This window comes from Callithrix jacchus, chromosome 4 (assembly GCF_049354715.1).
Source record: "Callithrix jacchus isolate 240 chromosome 4, calJac240_pri, whole genome shotgun sequence".
Lineage (NCBI taxonomy): Eukaryota > Metazoa > Chordata > Mammalia > Primates > Cebidae > Callithrix > Callithrix jacchus.
In genome coordinates, this window is record NC_133505.1 from 10,696,354 (window position 1) to 10,724,296 (window position 27,943).

The window sequence follows — 27,943 nt, forward strand, 5'->3', positions numbered from 1 at the left end:
GGTCAGAATTCATATAGATACTATAGGGCATGTTTATTACATGATAAATGTACAAATTAATATGTAGTGACACTGCTTGGAGAAGATATGTGTGCACTTGTGCATATGCATGTATATGTATTCATATACTTGCATGTTTATTTTTTGAGATGGAGTCTTGCTCTTGTCACCCAAGCTGGAGTGCAATGGCGCCATCTTGGCTCACTGCAACCTCCTGGGTTCAAGTGATTCTCCTGCCTCAGCCTCCTGAGTAGCTGGAATTACAGGCGCCCACCACCACACCCTGATTTTTGTATTTTTAGTAGAGATGAGGTTTCACCATGTTGGCCAGGCTGGTCTTGAACTCCTGGGTGGATCATGTGTCCTTGGCCTCCCAGAGCGCTGGGATTACAGATGTGTGCACCATGCCTGGCCTTGTGTGTATGTTTAAAATTGGTTGTCTTTACTATAATACCAGATTAAAGCTTCTAATTTACCAGGCTTTCTTTTCTGATGAGATAAAGCAATTGAATAACCTTTCTCAATTTTCTGCTTGTGATGTCAACAAGCCGAAGAATATTAGAATATTAAACTATTTGTAGATGTTTAAGGTTCTTAAGTAAGGAAAACAAGTTCCTTGTGATACGTTTGGATGTGGGGAAGGAGGGAAAGCATATATTCTCCTTTCTAGTTTGAATAGGGAAACTACCTGCACATGGGGTTGGGATGTGTAGACCCTACCATGCCTTGGCTAGGTTATTTGCCAAACTTACCTTTGTGGCTTCAGAATTCCTAATTGCTCTCTCATCTCTAAACGGCTATTTGATGGTGAACTGCATATTTTTCTAAAAGTGCTTTTAGTTTCAGAAACATTAAGGAATGAGAGAGATGGGGTATTCTAGGACAGCAGTCTCTAACCTTTTTGGCACCAGGGACTCGTTTCATGGAAAACAGTTTTTCCACAGATGGGGCAGGGTTGATTTTGGGATGGAATTATTCTGCCTCAGATCATCAGGCATTAGATTCTCATAAGGAGCAAGCAACCTAGATCCTCCTATGCACAGTTTACAATAGGGTCCGTGCTCCTGTGAGAATCTAATGTGCTGCTGATCTGACAGGAGGCAGAGCTCAGGTGGTAATGCTGAGCTCCTGCATGGACCAGGGACCTGTATGCTAGGGTGGGGGACCTGTGTGCTAGGACACCCTAGTTGGTTGGAATGGTCAAGACTAACAGCTCTATGAAGAAGTAATCAATACTTTTGTTTTTGTTCGGAGAACTAATGATGGAGTAACCTCATCTTTTGTCTAGGATGGAGCTGGAACTTGGGGAGAGGAGGTAAGGGTCAGACCAGACCTGAGAGAGAAACTGGGCTGCCCTGAGAAAATACCAGAGATGGGTGGGTGGCTTAAACAACACTTTTATTTTCCTTTTTTTTGAGATGGAGTTTCGCTCTTGTTGCTCAGGCTGGAGTGCAATGGTGCAATCTCAGCTCAGTGCAACCTCCACTTTCCGGGTTCAACCTCTTGAGCAGCTAGAATTACAGGCATGTACCACCACACTCAGCCAATTTTGTATTTTAAGTAGAAACAGGGGTTCTCCATGTTGGTCAGGCTAGTCTCGAACTCACGGCCTCAAGTGATCTGCCCATCAGCCTCCCAAGGTGTTGGGGATTACAGGCGTGAGCCACATTGCTGGGCTGAACACACTTTTTTTTTTTTTTTTTTTACAACTCTGGAAGCTAGAAGTCAGAGATCAGCAGGGTTGGTTTTTCTCCTGAGGCTTCTCTCTTTGGCTTGTAGATGGCGGTCTTCTCCTTGTGTAGTCACGTAGTCTCTCCTCTGTGTGTTCTAATCCCTTTTTAAGGATATCAGTCACTGGATTACGGCCCCTCACCCTTTTGACTTTAACCTTAATTATCTCTTTAAAAAGCCAAGTGAGGCAGTTCATGCCTGTAATCCCAGCACTTTGGAAGGCCAGGGTGGGCAGATCACTGAGGTCAGGAGTTCGAGACCAGCCTGGCCAACATGGCAAAACCCTATCTTTACTTAAAAAAAGAAAACCCCAAAAATTAGCTGGGCATGGTGGCGTGTGCCTGTAATCCCAGCTAGTCAGGAGGCTGAGGCAGGAGAATTGCCTGAACCCAGGAGGCAGAGGTTGCAGTGAGCCGAGATCGCGCCATTGCACTCCAGCCTGGGTAAAAAAAAGCAAAACTCCATCTCAAGGAAAAAAAAAAAGATTAATCAAAATTGTTCTATAAAAATATTCCAGGCACATAGAAAGAAGTTAGGATTGTAAAGATGAACATGATTAAGTTTCTGTGGGTAACAGCCACCAGTTCCAAGTCTTTATTCCCAGGGAATCTTCACTATGTGTGAGTACACATATTTTAGTGATGAGAACACTGATGTTCAAATGACTAAACAATTAGTAAGAAGTGGAGTAGGGAACTGAATCTAGGAGTGTGTGATTAAGGAGAGAGATTTTCAGAAGCTGGTAATATGAAAAGTGGAAAGAAGTGACATATTAATTCGGCCCCTTTATAAACTCCCTATCCAGGCTCTCCCAATCCCATATATTATGGAAACAAGATTTTCCTAAATGATGTTTTCATCATTTGACTCCCCATTTCAAAAGCCTAATTGTTCTCTATTACCTACAAAATCTAGAAGAAACTTCTTAGCCTCAAATTCAAGACTCTTCAAAATTTGACTTCTCTCTCCTAGCATAAATCCCATTATCCTGTTGGTCCACAGATTTCACACATTTAAAAAGCACTTATTGCTGGGTGTGGTGGCTCTCGCCTGTAATCCCAGCACTTTGGGAGGCTGAGGTAGGTGGATCACCTGAGGTCTGGAGTTTGAGATCAGCCTGGCCAGCATGATGAAACCCTGTCTCTACTAAAAATACAAAAATTAACTGGGCTTGGTGGTGGGCACCCATGGTCCCAGCTACTAGGGAGGCTGAGGCAGAAGAAACACTCAAACTCAGGAGGCAGAGGTTGCAGTGAGCAAAGATTGCGCTACTGCACTCCAGCCTGGGCAACAGAGTGAGACTGACTAAGTAACTAAATAAACAAACACATTTATTAGGTATGGATGTGGTGGCTCATGCCTGTAATCCCACAACTTTGGGAGGCCGAGGTGGGTGTTGATCACTTGAGGTCAGGAGTTTGACCAGCCTGGACAACATGTGAAACGCTGACCCTACCAAAAATACAAAAATTAGCCAACTGTGGTGTTGCACACTTGTAATCCCAGCTACTCTGGAGGCTGAGGCAAGAGAATCACTTGAATCCAGGAGGCAGAGGTTGCAGTGAGCTGAAATCATGCCACTGCACTACAGCCTGGGCAATGGGGCGAGATTCCATCTCAAAAATAAAATAAAATTAAGTTAAAAGCACTTATTGAGCACCTAATTTGTGCTAGCCTCTGGGAAAACCAGCCTTGTCCATAAATTGCTCATAGTATCGTGTTATGTAAATATACTTGCGTTACTACTTTCTGGCGCTTTCCCCAGTTATTTCTCCTAAATGGACTGTTCTGTTCTATCCTATATTCCCTTCTTCCCACATACCAAAATCCAACCCCTTCATAAAACATACACTAAACATTTTTGCCAGAAATTGTTCCCATTCATTTGAACCCCTAGAGCATAAGATTTCAAATTGGAGTGTACCTGGTTCTTGGTATACAGATTCCTAGGCCCCTCTGAGATTCTCATTCTGTAGGCATGCGTACTTAAACCTATCTGACAGATTCCTAGGTCCATGCTCTTTCTACCCATCCTTTCACACAGTCGGTTTCATCATTTTCTTCTCTCACTGAATGACTGCTGAGTACAGTGGTGTCACACAGACACAGTCTTGATCTCAGCTTATTAATCCTTATGATGTTGGCTCTTTCGTTCCCAGCCACCTCTTGGACCTGAACAGATTTGTGACATGATAAAGAATAAGTTACCTATGCTGTAGGGTCTAGACTTTTTTGTCATATTACTAGTCACATTATTAGACTAAGTCTTTCTATTGGATGGAATGGCACATGGACATGGAGGCACATTTACTGGACGGGGTGATCCAAACACTCACTGCTGACTTGTGAAGTACGCTTGCACTGGAAGAGACAAAGGAATCTCTTTTGTACTACAGATTTTGTCAAGCAGGGGCTGTCTTTTATATTTAAATTGATAGTGCCTACACACTGCCTCTAATTGAGTGGTACTGAGCACGTGCTGAATGAACAATGAGTGTATCTAATGAAAAAATAGTTGAGGCAATGTATTTGCATGTCTCCTTGAGAGCAATTTTAAAGAATACATATTCAATGTAGAGAGCATATTTATTTCCTTCAAAAGGAGAACAAATACAAAATATTCCAAAGTTTGCACTAAGAACTTTAAGACTGTTACACATGCTCTATCTTCTATCTTATATGAAGCAAGTACTGGTGAGATTAGTGTTAAGACATGTATTAAAATAGGGTGTTTCTGCTTACTTTTAAAATTGTGAGCAGAAAATGATTTATGACAGTAAACCTAATTTACAAAAGGAACATGGTAGCGTTTTAGTAGCTGCAGCAGGACTTTAACGGGGTTGATGTCATAACCCTATTTTTTAACAGAAAAACATGGCTTCCAAAATATTGTGACACTAGCATGGTTGCTTTGTATTTATGAGTCTGATGCAGACTTCAGGCAGGAAATCTCAAAATGACTTGTGACGTGTGCCATTTTTTTAAGGAGTCTGAACACAGAAAAGGCCAAAGGAAAGGGGCCACTGTCTTCCTTACGAAGGAAGGTATATTGCTACAGGACTTGCCTCTCACAAAAGTTTTTTTGTGAGGCTTTAGAAACTTTTATGGTGTATTAAAATGCATTGAAAAACATCCAGCTGATTAATAAATATAAAATAGTATCATTATACAGTATTGGCAGCATAGTTAAGTTATGCTAGGTAAAGGCTACATATATGTAAAGTAAAAATAATTATTCAGCAAATCAATATATCATAGCTTTGTTTATATTACTAAGATAATCATTTTTAATTTCAGCAAGAACTTAATGCTATATAGATTTATGTAAATAAGAACCCATAAATATGAAATTACAGAAATACATATGCATTTTAATTTCATTTAAAACTTATGATGAAACATGGATTTCATTATTTATAAATGATATAACCTGGCCCTCACCACAAATAGGACTATGAAGTATGAATACAGTTGTAGGAATACATATTATCATTTACTAAAAGGTAACACAAGCCTATGTGTATTGATGAAGCAGCTATACTACTGAAACATGCCCAAACTGAATTGTGATGATTTTAAATGCATCGAGAGAGATTAATGATTAAATGGTTTCAATTGCTATGTAAATTAGCAAACTGCTAGGTTATAAGTGCTGGGAAAAAAGCACTGTAAGAGGATCAGGTGTGGTACATATCCAGCTGTGTGTGTGAATATAAGGCAGGTTCCAGTTTTACTAGAGTGATTAGGGTAGGCTGGGGGCACAGAGGGGAAGATCTACACAGCCAAAGGACAGCCAATGTAAAAACGGTGAGGCCCCATTTGATTCTAACAAAACAATCTCACGACAGATATAACACCCCATTGAGCAGGTGTGTAAACAGTGTCTCAAAGCAACTTAAGCAAGGGAATAGAGCTAGTAAATAATAAAGCCAGGGCTAGAACCCAGGTTTCTTGACTCTTCATCCAGTGCCTTTCTTTTGTTTTGTCCCTCTGTTCACCAGGCACAGAGGAAGGTGCCCTGTCTCTTAGAAAGCACTGTGTAGACATCATGGATGGATCTGGAAACCATCATTCTCAGCAAACTGACACAAGAAGAGAAAACCAAACACATGTTCTCACTCATAGGAGGGTGTTGAACAGTGAGAACATGTGGGCATAGGGAGGGGAACATCACACACTGGGGCAGGTTGGGGGTGGGGGGGCTGGGGAGGGACAGCGGGGGGGGGTAGGGAGGCTGGGGAGGGAAAACAGTGGGAGAAATGCCTGATGTAGCCAACGGGGGCCAGAGACTGCAAACTACTATGGTATGTGTGTACCTATGCAACAACCCTGAGGGCTGTGCACATGTGTCCCAGAGCTTATGTACAATTAAAAAAAAAAATCAAGTTTCATTGCTTTGGGGTGGTGACTGCGATTATTATTAATCAGTTCCATGATATTTCTATTTTTTAATTTATACCTCATAGTTGTGTACATTTTCCCAGGGTACATGTGACGTCTTGGTACATGTATACAATGTAATGATCGAGTTAGGGTAACTGGAATATCTATCACTTCAAACATTTATCTTTTCTTATGTTAGGAATATTATAATTCTCATCTAGCTTTCTTGAAATATACAATACATTGTTAACTAGAATTACTGTACTATAGACTACTAGAATCTATTCCTTCTGATATTTCCTGAAAGGCATATAAAGCTCAAAGAATGGTTTCATCTTCCCTTCCCACAGCTTGTTTTTCCTCCTTCATTTGTGCTCTTCTCTTGAATAAATTATTTTAATGTCAGACTATCAGTTAAACTAATTATACTTTTCTGGATATTTGACAAAGGAAAGGTATTAAGGGTAGGAATAACCTATGAAATGGAAACCATTTCTGACGTTATAAAGGGCTGAGGAAAGAATGGAGAGAATGTGGAGCCCAGAGACTCAGAGAGAGCCTGTGTGTACCTAAGCAACAATCCTGCAAGATCTGCACGTGTACGCCAGAACATAAAGTATAATAAGAAAAAAAAAAGGGAATCTGTAGATAAGGCAAAAATGTGGGAAACAGGCTCAAGGGGTGAGGGAAAGAGATTTTAGAATATTTTCAAATATATAGTAGGAAGAATGAAGTCAGACTGAAGAAAAAAATGTTTTCAAATAAAAATACGGGAATATTAGACAACAAACAACATACAAGAAAAAAGAGAATACAAATCCGATTTCAGACAGTAGACTGAAGAGCTGGTGGAATTACTAACAGCAAAAGGGAACAGAGTAGAGAGTCTGAAAGATGAGTAGCTTTCTTTTTGTAATGCTGGGTTTAAGGTGGCGGCGAGGTTCTCACTAGTGGAAAGGGTCTAAGAGCTTTAAGAGGCAAACTTGGAAGCTCTGTGCAATCTAGAGCTGTTTGTCCAATACAGTCGCCTCTAACCACAGGCAACCACTGAGCAACTAAAATATGGGTACCCTGAACTGAGATGGGCTCTAAGCATCAAATACGCACTAGATTTTGAAGATTTTCTATGGGAAAAAAAAGAATTTAAAATCTCTTTTTTTTCTGCATTGATTAGATGATGAAATATATGCATGGACTGGGTTAAATAACATTATTAAAACTAATTTCACTTGTCTGTACTTTTTTAAGGTGATTTGTAGAAAACTGAAAATTACATATGTGGTTTATGTTATATTTCTATTGGACAGCAATATTAGTTATATATTAAGATCACAAAAGGGATAGAGACATCATTCCGAAGTATCTCAACTAAACATAGATATGGAAGAAAAAAGGACACACATCATCATAATAGTTAATATTTACTAAGCACCCCAAGCACTATGCTAGACACATAAAGGGCACCGTCTTATTTGTTCTTCCCAAAAACCTTATTAAACATCTTTTTTTTTTTTTTTTTTTTTTGAGACGGAGTTTCGCTCTTGTTACCCAGGCTGGAGTGCAATGGCGCAATCTTGGCTCACCGCAACCTCCGCCTCCTGGGCTCAGGCAATTCTCCTGCCTCAGCCTCCCGAGTAGCTGGGATTACAGGCACGCGCCACCATGCCCAGCTAATTTTTTTGTATTTTTTAGTAGAGACGGGGTCACACAGTTAAATGTCGGTGTTAGGATTCAAGGCCATGATGACCCCAGATCTCAAGTTCTAAACGGTCACAGAAATTTCAGAACAAGTATGCTAATTATTAAATGGTTAGATTTTAAATGTCATATTTAAACTATTTATTAGAATGGTTCATTGTCAAAGTCAGTTATGTCCCAATTCAATTAAGAAGAAAAGCTACAAACGTGTGGATTTGTAACTTTAGAATTATGATGAGCTACTGATGCTGGCATATTTTCACCATATCCGGCCATTAAAAACGTTTCTGGTGCAACTTCTTTCCTTTCATCAATGTTTATTCCCAGAAATGCAAACCTGTCAAGTTAGATGGTACATATCCAACTGTCCAACGGAGATGATCATCCACCTAATCCTAAACAGCAGGGCCTGTTTTCTGAACATAACTAGACAGATAATACGGATCTACTTGACAAATTCTCAACATTCTCTTTTGGAGCACGAAAGCACCTGGACCTCTCAAAGTGACTAAAACGTTTTGAAGGAAGCTAAACTAAATGGAACCTTTGTTGAAGAACCAAAAATTAAGCTTTCCCAACTGGATACTTTAAAAATAGATATTGTACTCCTTGAAAATGCTTACTTTCAAAGAACAGAAAGAAAAAAAGGCTGGATACTTTGAATCAGGAATCTTAACAGTAAAATCTCCTACAAATACAAATTGAAGTCAATAAAGTATCTGTCATTGACCTTTGGTTGGTTCATTGGTATTAATTTCAAAGACAAACTTTCTTTCCTTTTCACATTTAATTTCTGCTACCTATCTGGGAAAGATGGTAACCACAGAACTGCTGAACTTGTATAGTCAGCTCTAATTACATCTTTTTCAAAAACTTACTCATGTAAATTGTATTAAACAATTTATTTACAATTAATACATTTCCCTAGACTGTCTTTTAAAACCACTGCCATAAATCCACATTATAGAAATAGAAAAACAAAAGGAAATTTGAAAAAAAATAATTATTTTGGAATAAGACTAGTAGAGATATCTTAAAAGACAGTTCATACTGGACATGTATTCAAAAGGGTGTCTCTCTGAACTGACCCACTAATTTATTTTAAATTAAACCCCCTAACCTTCCTCCTCCCTGGCCCACTTTTTTTTGTTTAAAAATAAAGTAGTATGATTTCAGCTGGGCATAGTGGCTCATGACTTGTAATCCCAGCACTTGGGAAGCCAAGGTGGGTGTTGATCACTTGAGGTCAGGAGTTCGACCAGCCTGGACAACATGTGAAACCCTGTCTCTACCAAAAATACACAAGTTGACCTGGTGTGGTGGTGCACGCCTGTAATCCCAGCTACTCGGGAGGCTGAGGCACGAGAATCACTTGAGCCCAGGAGGTGGAGGTTGCAGTGAGCCTAGATTGCACCACTGCACTCTAGCCTGTGAGACAGAGTGAGACCCTGGCACAAAAAAGAAAAAAAAAAGGTAATACAATTTGGATTTGGGTATTAAAAAAAAATTCCTCTGAAGACCCAAAGTTTCTGAGAAATACTTATCGAAACAGGAAGCATCACACTTGTGCAGGATAAAGCTTTCAAGAGCTTGCCCTTGATTTTAGCTCTTTTAGGTTAAACATTCCCATGACTTTTCTATTCAGCTAACAAGTGAACTTATTCCCTTACTCGATACAATTCCTACCTACACACTGGGACAAAGCTTCAGAGCCCAAAGGAGAGAGCCAACTGGCCCTAAAAATGCCTTGTCCACTCTGATGCCAAGGTGCCAAGGGCATGAAGCGACAGACCAGCCATAAGAGATAGCCGCCTAGACTTTTGTCATTGAAGGCTGCCAAAATCGGGTTCCTCCTCTCGGGGAGTATCTCCCTCCTCCCAAACTTCACTTGAGACTCTCATCATTACAACTGTCAGCTGCAAAATGTTTGCAGTTGCTCTCCACTTGTGCATTAGCAGAAAGCAGCTTGCTTTATTGGGTTAATTCAAAAGAGTTATCAAGGACTTACTGTGCGGCTGTAGGCACTAGAAAGACAGTAAAGAACAAATGATAAAAATCTGTCTTCCTGAAACTTACATTCTGGTAGAGGAGACTTTCAAGAAACAAGCTAAAGAAACAAAATATGCAGTACACTAAACAATACATGCACAAGAGAAGAGAAAATGAAGCAGGCAAGGGGAATACACACTGTGGTGGGCTGGGTAGGAAAGGTTGGAATTTTAAGATTACGTGGTCACACATAATCAAGCAGAGAGTATGTGCCTAAAGGGGTAGCCAGGGCAAAATCAGATGGAGTAAGAGAAAGGTGGTTAGCATATTTCAATAAGCCCTGAAGTGGAGAGGAAACCCTACGGGAAGGGGGAGAGGCAAAGATTGAATATAAACCCCTGAAGACAAACGCAGATTTCACATTTTGCCAAGACCTGTCCTTTGAGTTGAGGATAGCACAACAGATGTTCTCCCTTTGTAGCCAAAGAACCAGGTTCTGCTGCTAAAACTCTCAGGCAGTTCATCGGACCCGAAGGCACACACACACACACACACACACACACACCCCACACACACACCGCTTAATGCCGAGAGGAAGCGGTACTAATCCAGAGTGGAGGACTGGCCTGGGAAACCCGGCAGAGTTGTAAAGAACACACCAGAAGCCCCAACCCCAGACACTGATAAAACCCAGCGCCCTCTCAAGCCAATCTGTAAACCCAGGACGCACCATCGAGCGCACAGACACCTCCCGGGGTGCAGGGAGGAGAGGGGCCGGAGCTTAACCGTTAGGGCCCGAACCCCAGGACTCCAGAGGCAGGGTGGGTGCCGCGCGCGAGAAACGCCGTTTTCCGCTCCAGGCGCCGGCGGGGGGTGGCGAGAGCAGGTTACCGGGGCCGGAGGGTGGGCTGCGGGCGGGAATGGCCGCCGCCAAGGAGGGGCGGCTTCCTCGGGCATCCCGGGCGCCAGCCCAGTGCATGCAACAGGGGGCTGAGGGCGAGCGGGTACCTCGAGGTCCTGGAGCGGGACCCGGGAGCAGGAACAGGGACAAAGTTCCGGAGACCAGTGGGCCTCGGGCCGACACGCGCGCCCCCCGCCCAAACGCTCAGCTCCCGCTCCCCAGACCCGCGCGGACCCTGCCCCTCCGAGGGTAGCCGGTTCCAGCGGCGAACCCGCAAAGTCCGCGCAGCCACCCGCTCGGCCCTTTCCCGCCAGGTGCGTGGGTCCCGGAGAGAAAAAGCGCGGCGGTGGCGGTGGCGGTGGCGGCGCGCAGTCCCACTTACCATGATCCGCAGCGGCTGTGGCGCGGCAACCCAGGCGGGCGGCGATGCGCTGTCCAGGGTAGCCAGGTCCCGCTGCCAGGCACTGTCTCGGCGTCCGCGCCGGTTACCCCCGCCCGCCCGCGCCTCCACCATGCAGCGCACGGATCCTCGGGCCGTTTCGTCCCCGCCCCCTCGCCCACAGGGGCCTCGCGCGCCGCCCCGCCTGGAGGGCGCGCGGGGGGAGGGGCGCAGGGCTAGCGAGGCGGCACCCTCTTTCCCTGCGGCGCCGCGCGCCCCCTCCTGGGCGACCCGCCTCGCTCTCGCGGCTGCGGCGCTCCCTGGCGGCCGGGAGGTGATTTGCAGGCCCAGCCGGCGTCGGTTGCGCGTGGCGGCTTAACGTTCGCGGAACCCCACGAGGACCCACCACCTGCCCGGATCGGCGGCTGCTGCCGCGGGAGGAGTAGCGTGCAGGGCAGGCACGCTGGTCCTGCTTCCAGTTGGGTTTCGTGGGTTTGAAACACACATTAGGAGGAAATGGCTCTGTTCGTGCAGGTTTGCGGGGTCTGGTTTTCTTAGGTTCTGGGGGTGCGGTGGGGAGCGGATCAGTTTGGATACCGGCCCTGAGCAGGAGGCACTGTCCCCCTCCCGGTCCGACCCGGGGCTTCCAGCGGACGCCACCGACGGTGCGCGCACTGTGAACAGAAGGGTGCACTTCTAGTTACTTTATTTTTGTGTGGGGCCCAAGTGAAAGACGTGGGAAGAATTGGACTTCCCTGAGTATTACATGAACTTTCCTCCATTTCACCCTTAAACTTGGGAAGTTGGTGGCTCCCTTCTGTATCCACAGCATTTCGGGAGGCTGAGGCGGGCTGATCACTTGCTGTCAGGAGTTCGGGACCAGCCTGGGCAACATGGCAAAACCCCATCTCTTAAATCAAAAATACAAAAAATTAGCCGCATGTGGTGGTGCGCGTGCCTGTGATCCCAGCCACGGGAGGCTGAGGTGGGAGGAGCGCCTGAGCCCAGGAGGTCGAGGCTGCTGTGAGCTGAGATCGTGCCACTGCACTCCAGCCTGGGCGACAGAATGAGACCCTGTCTAAAAAAAAAGGTGAACTTGTGAGGCTCGTGTGGTAAACATGATTATTGGGGTTGAGAACAACATGTGTGGATGTGCACGGAGATACCTGCCCCATGCACTTCCCATCCCACACCTCGGGTGGTACAGGCGCCCTTGCAGAGTTTTGTGTGGTAGCAGAGTAACGTAGGTACCAGGGCTCAATCTTAACTGTCACACAATCACCTAATATATAGTTTCCTAATGGAGGGTTTTTAAATGTTATATAGAAGTTCCCATAGCTGAAGTGGTCAGTGTTATGCACGTTTGTTTATAAAAGGTAGGTGATTTTATGACCATGAACAGGTAGATTAACCTGGTCTGATAAAGCCTGGGGAGATAGCTCTGCCACATAGTGGGTGTGTAGTATTGGGTTGGTTACCTAAACTCTCTATGTTCCAGTGTCCTGATCTAAAAATTCGGGATAAAATAGCACTTAAATGACATGTGGCTGTTAGGGTTAAATTAATATCGCTAAAATGCTAGAAAAATATCTGGTACCGAAGTACTAGTTATTGATTTGTTATCAATTTTGAGAATCAGAAAGTGATATTCTATTTAATGCTGGTATATTTTTGTAAAAAGTGTGACCCAAATCAAAGATACAATTTGATTTCAGCTTCATAGTCACTTTGTTCACTCAGCAAAGCTTTCAGTACCTACTATGTGCTGGGCATTTTGGGAAGAGCTAGGGTTACAGTGATGGAGAAAAACAGTCCCTGCTGTTAGGAGTTTTCAGAACCTATGATGATCTATATTATGATATTTAGAGACTTGAAGGAAATTCACACAAATAGTCCTCAACTATTGTTTTTCCTTGGATAAAAGTATTATGGAATGATTTTCTTTTCTTCTTCTTGTTTTTTTTGGCGTTCCACTCTGTCACAGAAGGTGGAGTGCAGTGGTTACATCTTGGCTCACTGCAATTCAAGAGATTCTCCTGCCTCAGCCTCATGAGTGCCTGGGATTATAGGCGCCCACCACCATGCCTGGCTAATTTTTATATTTTTAGTAGAGATAGGGTTGGTCAGTCTGGTCTCAAACTCCTGACCTTGTGATCTGCCTGCCTCAGCCTCCCAAAGTGCTGGGATTGCAGGCCTGAGTCACCACACCCAGCCTTCGATTTTATTCTTTTTAAAGCTTGTTTGTATTGTCTATTTTACATGTGTTATGCTTTGAAAGCTGTGTAAAAGTCACTTCCATGTGTTTTGGTTGTTGAATGATAAAAACTCTGGACCTGAATTTCATTGTATCACTAATCCAATGCAGTAGAATGTGAATTCTTAATTTAGACAGTGATTTTTAGACATTATTGTGTATAAATAGCACCAGAGGGTTTAATACAAGCATACCTGAGATCCATCAAGATGATCTCAGGTACAGACCAAGAATATGAATTTTTTTTTTCAGTTTTGCTTTTGGATTAATATTTGCTATCAGTTTCACATCACAGGAATTCAAAAGGAGTATCTACTTCATTCTAGAGGCATTTGTGACCCTGCATAAAGCATAATGGAGTCTCTGTGGGTCTCGAAGTGGTGAAACCTCCATTCCCCAGGAATATGGATTTTGAACAAGCACCGCAAATGATGCTGATACAGACAGGCGGTCCGTGGACCATATTTTGAGAAACTTAATTCCATTATCCATTCAGGGTAATCTTTAGTCTCTTTAACAACATAAAAGGAAGAAAACAATTTTTAGGTGACAACGGACCTTCAAGAACCCTGCTGCTGTTGCTTGCAAGAATTGTATCATTGATGTCATCTAGACCTTGCAAAGCACACCAGTTAAACATGGGGAAGGAATTCTTTTTTTTTTTTTTTTTTTTTTTGAGATGGCGTCCCACTCTGTCACCAGGCTGGAGTGCAGTGGCCTGATCTCGGCTCACTGCAACCTCCACCTCCCAGGTTCAAGCAATTCTCCTGCCTCAGCCTCTTGAGTAGCTAGGATTACAGGTGTGTGCCACCACACCCAGCTAATTTTTGTATTTTTAGTAGGGACAGGGTTTCACCATGTTGGCCAGGATGGTCTCAATCTATTGACCTCGTGATCCACCCACCTTGGCCTCTCAAAGTGCTGGGATTACAGGCCTGAGCCTCCATGCCCAGCTGGGAAGGAATTCTTAAACTTTGAATTATCCCTGTACTGCCACATTACCATTTAGCCTAATAATCATTATTTTACCTCTATTCTGTAAAAACACATGTAAGTCCATGAGGCCAGAAGGAGATCTAAAAAGTCATCTATATCTTATCTGTTTCTTGAAATATTATTATTTTATGGCTTTCCCTATCACTACAACAAAGGAACAAATGAGACAGCAAATGCCAGAGGGTCTTTTCCCCACCAATATTTTATTAAATAGAAAAAGGAAGTGGTGCCCAGGCTTAGTGGCTCATGCCTGTAATCACAACATTTTGGGAGGCCAACGTGGGCGGATGACGAGGTGAGGAGTTCGAGACCAGCCTCATGGTGAAACCCCATCTCTACTGAAAATACAAAAATTAGCCTAGCTGGGCGTGGTGGCAAGCACCTGTAATCCCAGCTATCAGGAGACTGAGGCAGGAGAATTGTTTGAACTTGGGAGGTGGAGGTTGCAGTGAGCTGAGAACGCACCAGTGCACTCCAGCCTAGGAGACAGGGTGAGATTCCATCTCAAGAAAAAAAAGAAAGAAAAAAAGAGGTTCTACCTGTATAAACACAGGACTGGAAAGGTACCTTAACCAAACATAACTGTGAAAGGGTCTTCACTGGCTATAACATGAATTCCCACTTATTCATCAGTGAAAAACTTAACATGCCATCACTTACATGATTTTATAGTATTTAATGTCATTGTTCTCTTGTATGGATTACCCAAAAGCTTGAATCTGCTTATGTTTCTTTAGCTGTACTCAAGCCCATATTGAGCGTGTGTCCAATAACATACGCTAATTATGTGTTTGGTACTTACGTGGAGGTGGTGCTATATAAAGTGATCATTAGCATAATCTAAGAATCTTAAACCTAAAAATAGACATCAAACTGATTCTCTTTCTCTCCCTCTGTCACATATCTTAGATTTTGTAGGTGAAGAAAGTGTGTCTCAGAGGAGTTAGAGAAGACCAGTTAATAGATGACAATGCTACAGCCTGGAACTCCCATTTGGATCCTGGGTCTCCTATCTCACTCAGCCTGGGTGAGTGTTCTGTGTCTCTACTGCCTCTCCAGTGCTAGTCTGCCAGCCCTCATCACAATTGTGAAGTAGGTAAGCTTTATTTTGGGGAGTTTAATCTCCTTTTAGTGTGGTTCTCTTCTGAAGCATCCCTTCTTTTGATATACCTAGCATCTTTCTGTTTTATGTTGAGAAAAATTCTCACTTATAATGTATTGTGACTTTAAATCAATCTACTACATTTCTTAAAGGATTTGTACTTTTAGGGCAGTTGTAGAAACAGACTCTGGAAATCACATCCTTTCCTTGGCCATGTGCTCTGCTTTGTGTAAAGAAAGGTCTGTACCTGTGTGAGTTTAGAAATGAAAAATAATAAGATAAAGAGTAAAGAGCAAGCCCAAACGAAGGCACGTTGACTCTGGAAATCACATCCTCTCTCGCTAGAATGAGAGTAATGTAAACAAGAGACTAGACTAGCAACTCATAATGAATCATTTTGAAGTCTATGATTTTCTTGCCTGTAGTTAAAAATTTGTCAGAAATAGCTGATGTGTAGCAAATGATTTTTTACATCATTATGTAAAGCTGGGGTTTTTTTGAGATGAGATCTCTCTTTTTTTTCTTTTTTGAGCTGGAGTCTTGCCCTGTCACCCATGCTAAAGTGTAGTGGCACAGTCTCAGCTCACTACATCCTCCCCCTCCCAGGTTCAAGCAATTCTCCTGCTTCAGCCTCCCAAACAGCTGGGATTACAGGTGCATGCCACCATGCCCAGCTAATTTTTGTATCTTAGTAGAGATGGGGCTTCACCATGTTAGCCAAGCTGGTCTCAAACTCCTGACCTCAAGGGATCCACCGGTTTTGACCTCCCAAAGTGCTGGGATTACAGGCAAGAGCCACCATGCCTGGCCAAGATGGGATTCCCTTATGTTGACCAGGTCGGGGGGCTCAAGGGATCCTCCTGCCTTAGCCTCATGAGAAGCCAAGATTATAGGTGTATGCTACCACAAATTATTTTCATTATTATAAGTTATAGAAGATGTTATTGTAAATGTAGTTGATGATAAAATTTACATGGATGCACAAAATTTAATAGTCTCTTCCCTTGACTTTGTTTCACCTTAGACTGATTGGTCTTGCATTTTCTTTCTATTGCCATCAAGAACAGCAGCCTTCAATATGAAAACCCTATATGCCAACAAATAATCAACTCAAAAATTTTGTCAACTTCACCCCAAAGTTAGGAATTTAAATGTATTAAGAAGTCATCAGGTGGCTGGATGCAGTGGCTCATGCCTGTATTCCCAGCACTCTGGGAGGCTGAGGCAGGTGAATCACCTGAGATCAGGAGTTTGAGACCAGCCTGGCCAACATGGTAAAACCCCATCTCTACTAAAAATAGAAAAAAATTAGCTAGGCATGGTGGTGGGCACTATAATCCCAGCTACTCTGGAGGCTGAGGCAGGAGAATCACTTTAACCCGGGAGGTGGAGGTCACAGCGAGCCAAGATTGCGCCATTACACTCCAGCCTGGGCAACAAGAGCCAAACTCCGTCTCAAAAAAAAAAAAGAAAAAGAAAAAAAAATCTGGAGACAATAGATGCTGGAGAGGATGTGGAGAAATAAGAACACGTTTACACTGTTGGTGGGAGTGTAAATTAGTTCAACCATTGTGGAAGACAGTGTGGCGATTCCTCAAGGATCTAAAAATAGAAATTCCATTTGACCCAGCAATCCCATTACTGGGTATATACCCAAAGGATTATAAATCATTCTGTCATCAAGACACATGCACACATATGTTCATTGTGGTGTTGTTTATGACTGGGAAGACCTGGAAACCAAACCAAATGCCCATCCATGATAGACTGGGCAAAAAAAAAAAAAAAAAAAAAAAAAAGTGGCACATATACACCATGAAATACTATGCAGCCATAAAAAACAATGAGTTCGTTTCCTTTGTACAGACATGGATGAACCTAGAAACCATAATTCTCAGCAAACTGGCAGAAGAACAGAAAACCAAACACCACGTTTTCATTCATAGGCGGGTGATGAACAATGAGAACACTTGGGCACAGGGAAGGGAACAACATTCACAGAGCTAGGTGTGGGGGAGGGGGGATGGCGGTGGGGAGGATGGGGAGGGATAACACTGGGAGAAATGCCTGATGGGGGGATGTAGGGGTGGGGGGGTGGTGGAGGTGGGGAATGGAGACAGCAGACCACCATGGCATGTAGGTACCTATGCAATAATCCTGCAGGATGCAGGATGTGCACGTGTACTCCAGAACCCAAATACAATAAAAAAAAAAAAAAAGCTATGCTCTTCTATCATCCTAGCACAAATGGAAACTCAGGCCCATACTGACTGATGGCCTGTTTAAACTCTTCACAGTTTGAAGGGAAGGGGTTCAAAAGCAACCCATACTTGCCCTTGCTGATCTGGAAGGTGTGTAACCACTGGAAATTGCCATGCCTCTAAATCTCCCTCATTTCCCTCTTGTTGAATCCCAGCTTGGATAGAACTGGTTACCATAGATATAGGAGTACAAGCACCTGAACTGGTTACCATAGTTCTAGGAGCACACACGCCAACAGAAGCAGCAGTAGAAATATTGGGGAGGCTCTGACCATCTCTCTACAAGATACTGAGCAGGGCTGACGGGCACACCTTTTCCTCATCTGACTTTTCATCTTTTTGCTCCATGATTTCTTTACATACTTAATCACACTCCTTCTCTTCTCCTGAATTTTCTCCTGAATCCTTTTCCTCACCTTATGTCTGAAACAGCTCCAGGGCAAAACACACCAAAGTCCAAATGGACCACACCAAATAAGCCCTGTGTTTGCTTGATCTTTGGCTGATGTTACCCCAATATGACCGAGTTCCCCCAGCTGCCACCCTGGGAGATTTTTTTCAAATGTTCTTGCGCCAATTCCGAGCTCCCCCAACTAACCCTGGGAGATTTTTTCAAACATTCTTGGTCTACTTCAAGGTTCTCCCTAATTCACCCTGGGAGTCTCCCTTGGGCTCCTCCTGAGCTCCCCAACTTACCCCGGGGATTTTTTCCAGTAGTATTTGGGCCACTTCTGGGTTCTCCCTAATTCACATAGGAGGCTCCCCCTGGGCTCCTTCTGGCTCCCCCTAACTCAGCTGGAGGATTCTTTTCAAACATTGCAGAGATACCTTCAGCTTAGCCTCTTTTTCCATTGTTCAGGCAATCCTTCATCCTGGGTTTTAGTCTCCACATTTGGGCACCTCTTACCAAAAACCAGCTCAGTTGGGAGACCCCCACCCAGATGGCGCTGAAGGTATTTGAGAGGCAGATACCGAAACAGCACAACGGAGTGAATCTATCCTGGGGACCAACAGCCTGAGAGCCTGTGGGGCTGACAGCTCTCCAGACTGAAAACCCCCGAGCAGAGAGTCATCCATGTGTTTATTTGCTCTTTGACACGTGATTCTTATTAATACACAGGTGAGCTACATATACAAATATACTAGGTAGGCAGCTGTTACCCGCCTACCACTAATTACAAACTAAAAGTATCTTCCACAAGAGAACCATGGGGGCAGGGTAAACTTAATGTTTCTCAACAGTGGTCATGCCTGCTTGCTGTTGGGAATCGGGTTGTTTTGCTCACTCAAACTGGTAAACTTACTGAGGCTTGCTCTCGGCTTTGATGACAGGGCAGCATGAAAGACAGCTTTCATTTTATCCGCCTACGTTAGAGAAGACTTTCAACCTTTTTGCTGAGTTGTGGAGCTCTGGTTCAATCTTAGAGAAAGGCAGGATAGTGGAGTGGGGCTTGGAGCCAAGGTAACTCCAATTTCCAACAGGCTCCATCACCGATGAGCTGTGTAGCCTCAGGCAAGTCACTGAACCACTCTGAGCCTGTTGCTTCAACTGTAAAATAGAGATAATAACACAGCACCTTGCAGGAGTTGTGTGAAGATGAAAGCTTTAGGTACATAAAGATATAAAATATGCAAGAGTTTGGCACATAATAGACCCTCATAAATGTTCAGGAGTGCACAGAATAATTAATCATAAATATTGTTTATGAAATTAACAAACCAGAAGATAAATTATGCTCATGCTAACCCACCCACCTTATGGATGATTACTTCGGATTCAGGATCAGATTTGAAATATCTTTTGAAACATGTAGGGCAGAGAAATTAACATCGAGTGCCTGGAGAATCTTAAATTTTCTCATTCCTGACTTCTGATATAAAATTTGCAATACAGCATAAATTTTTGGTATGTTCCCTTTTCTTTCAGACTTATTTACTTTTAATGAACAAACAAACCCATGGTATCATCTACAGTAATGGCAATTACAGCGAGTAGGAGATAGAGCAATAAAAATGAACCATAAACTCTAGTTCATAAAGGGAAGCCCAAATCCAGGAGCTGACACAGTGAAGCTTCTAAAGACGTCGTCGGTGACTGATGTTGCTGCAGTGTGATTGAATGGTTGTTTAGTCTGAAGGAAGTGGGCATCAGTCAAAAAGGAAGGATGGCATAGTTATCCCACCCATTTGCTAAATCGAAATTGGAGAAATTATCTAGGGCATTCAGCTATTCTCTTGAGAACATAACTATTTCTTAATTACCTAACTAGAAAACTCATGAGCCTCTGGAGAATTCTTAGGAAATGTTACAGAGAGTTTATGTGAACTGCAGCCTCTGGTGGCAAATGCCCCAGAGCAAATCTCTCACTTGAAATGAGTTCTCAGGGTCTGATGCAGCCAATCATCCCCTTGTCGCTGTTTCCTCCTTCCCATCCCTTTCTGCTACCACCAATCTAAGCGCCTTCCCAGCTGGCCCCCTACCCCCAGCCTCTCCAGAGTTGCCTTCATGAAACACAGCTCTAATCACATCAATCTGGCTCAGACACTTTTAGTGGCCCCCCCATGTCCCACATAATGAAGTCCAAACTTTTTCAAATGATACTTAAGGTCTTCCATGATCTGGCTTCAACTTCTCCTAGGTCTCCTTTACCACAGCCCTTATTCTCATCCTCACTACTAACCTCATGCATCCATTCAACAAACATTTTTAAAGTGCCACAAATCTAGCATTGTGATGGAGGGTGAGCAAGACACAGTCTCTGCTCTGGGGAGCTCAGAGTCTGGACAAGCCAAAAAGTGTTTTCCCCAGTCACTAACCCAGAGAGTTAGTCCCCTGTCATTTACCCTAAGAATGCCTTGTACTTTTTCTTTCAAACACAAATAACAAGTAAAGGATTATCTAGGTAATTATTTAATGCCTATCTCTCCTCCCCTCATCAGCCTATAAACTTTTAAGGGCAGAGAGGGCAGAATCATGTCTGATAAGTTCATCCTACATGTGCATTGACAGTTATATAGTAAATGACCTAAAATAAATATTTTTGAATGATGTCTATTTGTGGTCATTTTTGCTTTTTGGAGCTTTACCATATTACTCTTAGATTTTGTGCAAAACACTCCAGAATCTGGAATGTGTTCTCTAGTTCCATGGGGCTATTTCTCACCTGGTCTGATGGCCAATAACATGCATAGGACTCCTTTATTCCTGCCTCAACAGAAGTGTCTGCACACACACACACACACACACACACTTGCACACAGTCTCACACACTCCCATCCCTCTATTTATTTTTATATTTGCATCCAGAAGCCAATATGTTATCAAGGGGATGTTAACCTGGTTAGAAAATCCGACTCTGACAGAATCTTGAATATTTGCTCCATAAATTCATCAGTGCAAGGGCAGACTTTATACTTAGCAACATTCAGAATTGCCTTGGTTCCAAAATTTTAAAAAGGAATGCAAAATTTAAAAAAAATCAAAATGTCTTAAAATGCTAAATATAGAGAATAACTATGAATACCAAGCCCCTTGCTAATCTTATAGATTGCTCATCTAGACTTATGGCTTCAAATATTACTTACGTGTTGTCTTAGGGTGGGTGACCCAGAAGCAGAGCCTGATTTGTATGCACATAATTTCTTAAGGAAATACTCCCTGGACTTGTAAGGCAGAGGGAGATGTAAACAGAGGAGAGGAAGCCCAGCAAAGGCATAATCTCAGGCAGGCTTTGCAAAGGGTGGTGGTTTTAACCCAATCCTGGGTGTACAGAAACCCTGGGGCTTAAGATATGCCCAGAGTTTTTTCGAACAAGAGAACTAGGCTTTCACACACCTTCTGCTCTGTACCCTGTGCCTGTGTGTCACTGGTCAAGGATTGTCCTAGAACAGGAGTCTCCAAACCCTGGGCCATGAACCGGTACCTGTCTGCGGCCTGTTAGGAACTGAGCTGTAGAGCAGGAGGTGAGTGGTAGATGAGCAAGCAAGTGAAGCTTCATTTGTATTTCCAGTCACTCCCTATCCCTCGCATTACTGCCTGAGCTCCACCTCCTGTCTTATAGCACAGGAATCCCCAACCTCTGGACCAGGGAATGGTACTGGTCCATGGCCTGTTAAGAGCTGAGCTGCACAGCAGAAGATGAACAGTGGGCCAGAGAGTGAAACTGAGCTTCATCTCCTGTCAGATCAGCAGTGGCATCAGATTCTCATAGAAGCAGGAACACTATTGTGAACTACATATGTGATGGATCTAGGTTACACACTCCTTACGGTAATCTAGTGCCTAATGATCTGTCACTGTCTCCTATCACCCTCAGATGGGACCATCTAGTTGCAGGAAAACAAGTTCAGGGCTCCCGCTGATTCTACATTATGGTGAATTGTGTAATTATTTCATTGTAGATTTCAATGTAATAATAATAGAAATATAGGGCGCAATAAATGCAATGTGCTCAAATCATCCCAAAACCATCCCCTGCACTGCCCGGTCCATGGAAAAACTGTCTCCCACAAAACCGGACCCTGGTGCCAAAAAGGTTGGGGACCACTGTCCTGGAGGGAAGTCAGTTTCCAAGTATATCTTGTTTTCTGATTGTGGACGGGAAAGCAGCTCTAAAAGCCTAAGGGAAGACTCCAAAAAGACACAGGTGCTGGGTGTTAGAAGCAAAAGCAGGAGTGGGGCTCTCAAAAGAAAACAAGGTACCGCAGGGAGTCTAGGTGGAGCAGCTGTGTCCACTACGTTGCTGAATGCTCTCACAGTTTCCTCCAGCTTGGACTTCTCACCTGACCTTCAGACGCATGCATCCAACTGCCTGCTTGACATCTCTACTTGAACATGTGTCCGTTACCCATTGCCACAATAATGTTGTATAACATACAACCACAAAACGTTAGTGCATATAATAACAAACTATTATTTTTGCTTACAGTATGTGGACCAGCTGAGCAGTTCAGATGATTTGTGCTGGGCTTGGTGAAGCTCATTTATGCATCTATTGTCAGCTGTCAATAGGTTTGCTGAATGGCTTGAGTAATCTTTTCTGGGCTTTCTCAAATGTATGGGGCCTCTGCTGGGAAAACTGAGCTGATTTCACTCTGCTGCAAATGTCTCATCCTTCAGCAGGATAGCCTGGGAGAGAGGGAGGATGGGAAGGTAAGAGGGAGAGAGGGAGGGAGGATAGGAGGGAGAGATGGAGGGTGGGAGGAAAAAGAAGAGAGAGAAAACACCAGGTGAGAGCGCCCTACTTTGCAACGTAGGCAGGCAGCATTTATAGACAGAAAACAGAAATGAGCTTCAGAAACAACTTGATTAGTTACAGCTCGGTAACCAATCAGCAGACACTATATTTGAAGCTGGTCTGATCAGTTGGCCACCTGTAACTGACTGAAGCTCAGTTGCTGTGAGTGGTTGGGACTCAGCTATTTCTTACCAAAGTCTGCTCGTGAGTTTTGCTTTCATCTAATTTATGTCTAGGTTAGATTGCAGTTTGTTACTGCAATCTAACTTAGACACAAGTACGGAGGCAACCCCAGGTGGAATTTGGCTTCACTTAACAAGGCTTAGGCCCAGAACCAGCCACTGTTCCTATTACCACATTCTGTTACCAAAAGAAAGTCACTGGTCAATTCAAAGAGTGGGGAAATAGACTTCATCTTTGATGGAGGAGCTTTAGAGTCCATTTCTGTAATCAGCCTCCTAATGTCTAACTGGCATCTGCTTTATTGGTGGCAGCTGAGCAGAGTTTCATTGCTAAAGACTTACAGGTCACCAAATGACAGTGTTTACGAATCCACAGTTTTCTGCAGGAAGAGGATACGATATAGCAGCAGCATTGAAGTAGGGGCATGCATCACAACCGAGGGCTGTGTGGGAAGTAGAAAAGTTCCTTTTTAAAGTTTGGTTTCTTGTTAAAGAATAAATCATAAGTGTGCTAATAACTCTTCGTTAAGCCCTATCCTATGCAGCCATTAGACATGCCATGCTTACAGGCACATAGTACATTTTGTGTCCTTGTACTTTAACTGTGCTGGACGTGCTCACAGGCATTTCCCAGCTCTCCACTGCTTTTACCTGTTTAGAAAAGTCTTAAGTTGTTAGCCAATGGGGTTTTAGCTTAGATTTTGAGGTCTGGCTCCAGCCAACGGAGATCAGACACAGCAGTGACAACCCCAAATGTGTAAGAAATAAATTTGCGTGTTTACCTTTGTTCTTTGTACTCTCATGCACGATGACTAGCGAGGGTACCCTTTTTGCAGTCCAGGAGGCAAAAATTGCCTTGCTGAAAGACACTTTGTCTCAGTGCCAGTTTTTCTTTGCAGCACTGAACATCTATTTCCAACAGGCTGTGTCACACAGCAAGGGGTCCAGAGGGGCCAGGTGCAAGCTCCAATTATCCTCCCTCTGGAACGGCCACACTTGACATGCCCTCTCCCAGATCAGGAACCACTGATACGTAGACAGAACACCTTACAACTAGGGAGCCCCAAATGGAGTCTTGTCTTGGGTCTCAGGATTTTTTTTTTTTCAAGGAGTCTAGCTGTATCACCCAGGCTGGAGTGCAGTGGCATGATCTCGCCTCACTGCAACCTCCATCTCCTGGGTTTGAGTCCCAGCCTCCTGAGTAGCTGGGACTACAGGCACCCACGGCCATGTCCAGCTAATTTTTGTATTTTTAGTAGAGATGGGTTTCACCAAATTGGTCAGGCTGGTTTCAAACTCCTGACCACAGGTGATCCACTTACTTCAGCCTCCCAAAGTGTTGGGATTACAGGTGTGAACCACCGTGACCATCTGATCTTGGGTTTCTTTTATCCCATAGGCATCACTTGGGCACTTGCTCCTGTGCAACTGGGCCCAATGGCAGAGCCTTCTAGTGGGTGAGGGAGGAGACGGTCCTCACTGAAACCAGGTGCAAACCATCAATCTAACCTCACCATTACTAATCAACAATGCTGACAAGGTAGTATAAACCATCCAAAAACTCCACAGACCTATGGGTACAAAGTACCACTAGTAATCAATATGTTCTGTGTCTTCCCAGGGAACAATGCTATGCAGGTCTATTTCTCATTTCAGTAAAAGTTCAGGCCAATTCTAGACCTGCTAGAATCACTTCACAGAGCACAGCATCTCAAATGCAACATACTCAAAACTGAGATCTTGATGGTGCTTCCTCGATTCTTCCTCATCCTGCTAATGACAACTTCATTATATTTGCTCAGACCAAAGACCATGGCATCATGTGACAACTCTCTGTATTTCATGCCCCACCTCCAATCTATCAACAAATCCTGTTGGTGCTACCTTCAAAATATGTTCAGAATTTGGCTGAGTGCAGTGGCTCATACCTATAATGCCAGCACTTTGGGAGGCCAAGGTGGGTAGATCACTTGAGGTCAGGAGTTCAAGACCAGCCTGCGAAACATGGGGAAAACCAGTCTCTACTAAAAATATGAAAAAAAATGAGTTGGGTGTGGGGGCATGCGCCTGTAGTCTCAGCTGTTTGGAAAGCTGAGGTTTTCAACACTTGAACTTGGGAGGTGGAGGTTGCAATGAGCTGAGATTGCACCACTGCACTCCAGCCTGGGAGAGTGAGACTTCATCTCAAATCTGTATATATATTCAAAGTTCTATCACTCTCACCTTCCTCACTCACACTACCATGATCCAAGGTGCCCTCATCTTTCACCTGCTGCTGTGGTTTAAATGTGTGTGTCCCTCTAAAATTCATATGTTGGAACTTAAACCCCAACCTGATGGTACTAGAAGGTGGGATCTCTGGGAGGTGATTCAGTCATGAGGATTCTACCCCCATGAATGGGATTAGTGCCCTCATGAAAGGGCTGCAGGGAACTAGCTAGGTCCTTTTGTCTTCTGCCATGCGAGTACACAGAGGAGGCACCATCTATGAGAAACAGGCCCTCACCAGACACAGAATATGCTGGTGCCTTGACCTTGGACTTCCCAGCCTCTGGAACTTTGAGAGTCAGTTTTGATTGTTTAGAAATTGTCCAGTCCCAGGTATTTTGTTACAGCAGCTGGGCCTCGACTAAGACACCTCCTAACTGGCTACCGGCTGTGCCCTGCCCCCTTTCAGTCTCCTCTCAACATAGCAGTCAAGGCAAACCATCAAAAGTGAGTCACTTCTCTGCTAAGACATTGCAAATGACTCTCATCCCACTCAGAAGAAAAGCAGAGGTCCTAACTCTGACCATGCACGGGCTCAGTGTCACTTGGTTGCTCTTGACTTCTCTGATGCCATCAGCTGCTACGCTCTTTCCTCCACTCTAGTTGGACTACCTTCCTTGTTCCTCAACATGCAGGCACGCCTCCGCTTCTGGCCTTCCAGGTTCCCTCCACTGGAATGCTCTTTTCCCCTGCGATCTGTTTTGCCCCCTACTTCCTGCAGGTTTTCTAGTGGGGGCTTTCTAGATACTTACCTAAAACTTCAGTCTCCTTCCAACATTTACAGTCCTCTTCCAGTCTTCAGTTACTTTTGTTTCTTAGCCTTTATCACTGTCCAGCACTACATACATTTACCTATATATCCCTTTTACAGACTGTCTTCCTTCTAGAATGCAAATTCAAGAAGGGTAGGAAGGTTGCTTTGTTTACTACTGTATTCCCAGTTCTCAGAACTGAACCCGATACATGGAAATTACTCAGTACGTGTTTTTTGAATGAATGTTACTCATAATCATAAATCAGTAATATCATGGATCTGTCAGACTGTAAATTCTTTTGGAGTATGAGCTACCATATATTTTAATATTCCACATTGTATGTGATATATATCTCTTTGTTTTTGCAGGTTTTCAGTAAACATTTATTGAAAGAGCTAAACTGAAATATGCTAACCTTTAAATTAAAAGTGTACCAGTTTTAATATTTGGAGCTGTGAATGACTTTCTAAAATAATACAAATGTTTAAGATTTTATACAAAAGAGTTGCTATGCTTGATTATATCGAAGATATCACTGAATATATAACACCATTATTTTACATTCTATGGAGACAAAAAATGCTGCCAATTAAATTATGATTAAATACTTTTTTATCATTTGATTTTTATTTGGCCCTCATTGAAATAGCTTCTTAAGGCTTATTTAGCAAGGACATTATATCATGTTTGTGTGTGTGTGTGTATATGTACATACACATATGAAAAGTCAAATGTAATTGAAACAAACTGTCTAAGCATTCCTGAGACAACTTCACATTCCGAATTCAACTCTTCACAACCATTTTTTGACATTGACTCATTAATGTCCATGTTTCAAAATCAAGAATGTTCTTTAAAGAGTGCACTCTTGTCTCTGGAATTGTTCCCTAGGTCCCGGACATGATTTAGCACTTTTGGATGAACCAGAGCAGGCAATGACAGCTACAGCTACATCGTGACAGCTGCCTGGTCTCCGTGCCTGTCACAGGCACCCTGAGTTCAGCAATGTTAAAATAGGAAAAAAAATTTGCATCTTAGAGTCAGTGACATCAGGAATACAGTGAGATACCCACTTCCAAAGGTCTTAATGGTCTTTTTAAAAAAATCAATTCTAACTTTTTCCTCTTTCTACTATTGTAAAATAGGTGAATTTTATTAACCATGGCAATCATTTGCAGCACATGCAAAGAAAGCCTTTCATTAAAATTTATCCTAATTATTTGCACAATAATAATCATAAGTCATTAAAGTGAATTGCAGGAGTCAGAAAAGTATTAAAGGTTGGTAATAGTTTTCATCCATCCAACTGAAGAAAAATAGTCCTTCAAACTGATGATAGTCAGTCTTTTATAGACTTGTTTGGAGGACATTTACACACAGCCTCTAGCGTACTTCAAGTCATATCTAGTCACTTGTAATACCAACTACAATGTAAATGCTATGTCAACAGTGGTTATGCTGTATTGTCTTAAAATTTGTGTTATTTTTTATTGTTGTATTGTGGTACTTTTTTCAGAATATTTCCAATCTACTGTTGGTTGAGTCTCTGGATGTGAAACTCCAAAAGAGGGAGGACTGGTTATAACCTTAATCCAAGAGAAACATACAACGGTTATTAAGATCGCAATGTCTTTTTATTATCTCTGTAGTAACTGGTTACTAAAGTGCCTAGTTATTAAATATATTTTTAAATATTAAACCATTTTTATTGGGGTAAAACTGACAGAACATAAACTTCATGATTTAAGAGTATATAGATCTGTTTCTACAAAAAAATAAACAAATTAGCGGGTGTGGTGGCCCATGC

The 27,943-nt window shown here is 43.1% G+C and overlaps 3 long non-coding RNA genes across 3 annotated transcripts in view; 2 read left to right on the top strand and 1 right to left on the bottom strand.

Moving 5' to 3' along the window:
- The window catches only part of LOC103792238 (uncharacterized), a 77,754-nt gene extending 66,599 nt beyond the window's left edge, over window positions 1-11,155 (bottom strand). The window contains exon 1 of the long non-coding RNA XR_008480442.2: window positions 11,085-11,155. This is a non-coding gene — a long non-coding RNA (uncharacterized LOC103792238). The remainder of the gene's footprint in view (window positions 1-11,084) is intronic.
- Window positions 1-27,943, top strand: part of LOC144582015 (uncharacterized) — a 42,781-nt gene that overhangs the window by 1,716 nt on the left and 13,122 nt on the right. The window contains exon 3 of the long non-coding RNA XR_013533666.1: window positions 15,241-15,358. This is a non-coding gene — a long non-coding RNA (uncharacterized LOC144582015). The remainder of the gene's footprint in view (window positions 1-15,240; window positions 15,359-27,943) is intronic.
- Window positions 22,076-27,818, top strand: LOC144582017 (uncharacterized). The gene is made up of 2 exons (XR_013533668.1): window positions 22,076-24,653; window positions 24,735-27,818. It is a non-coding gene; the product is annotated as an uncharacterized LOC144582017 (long non-coding RNA).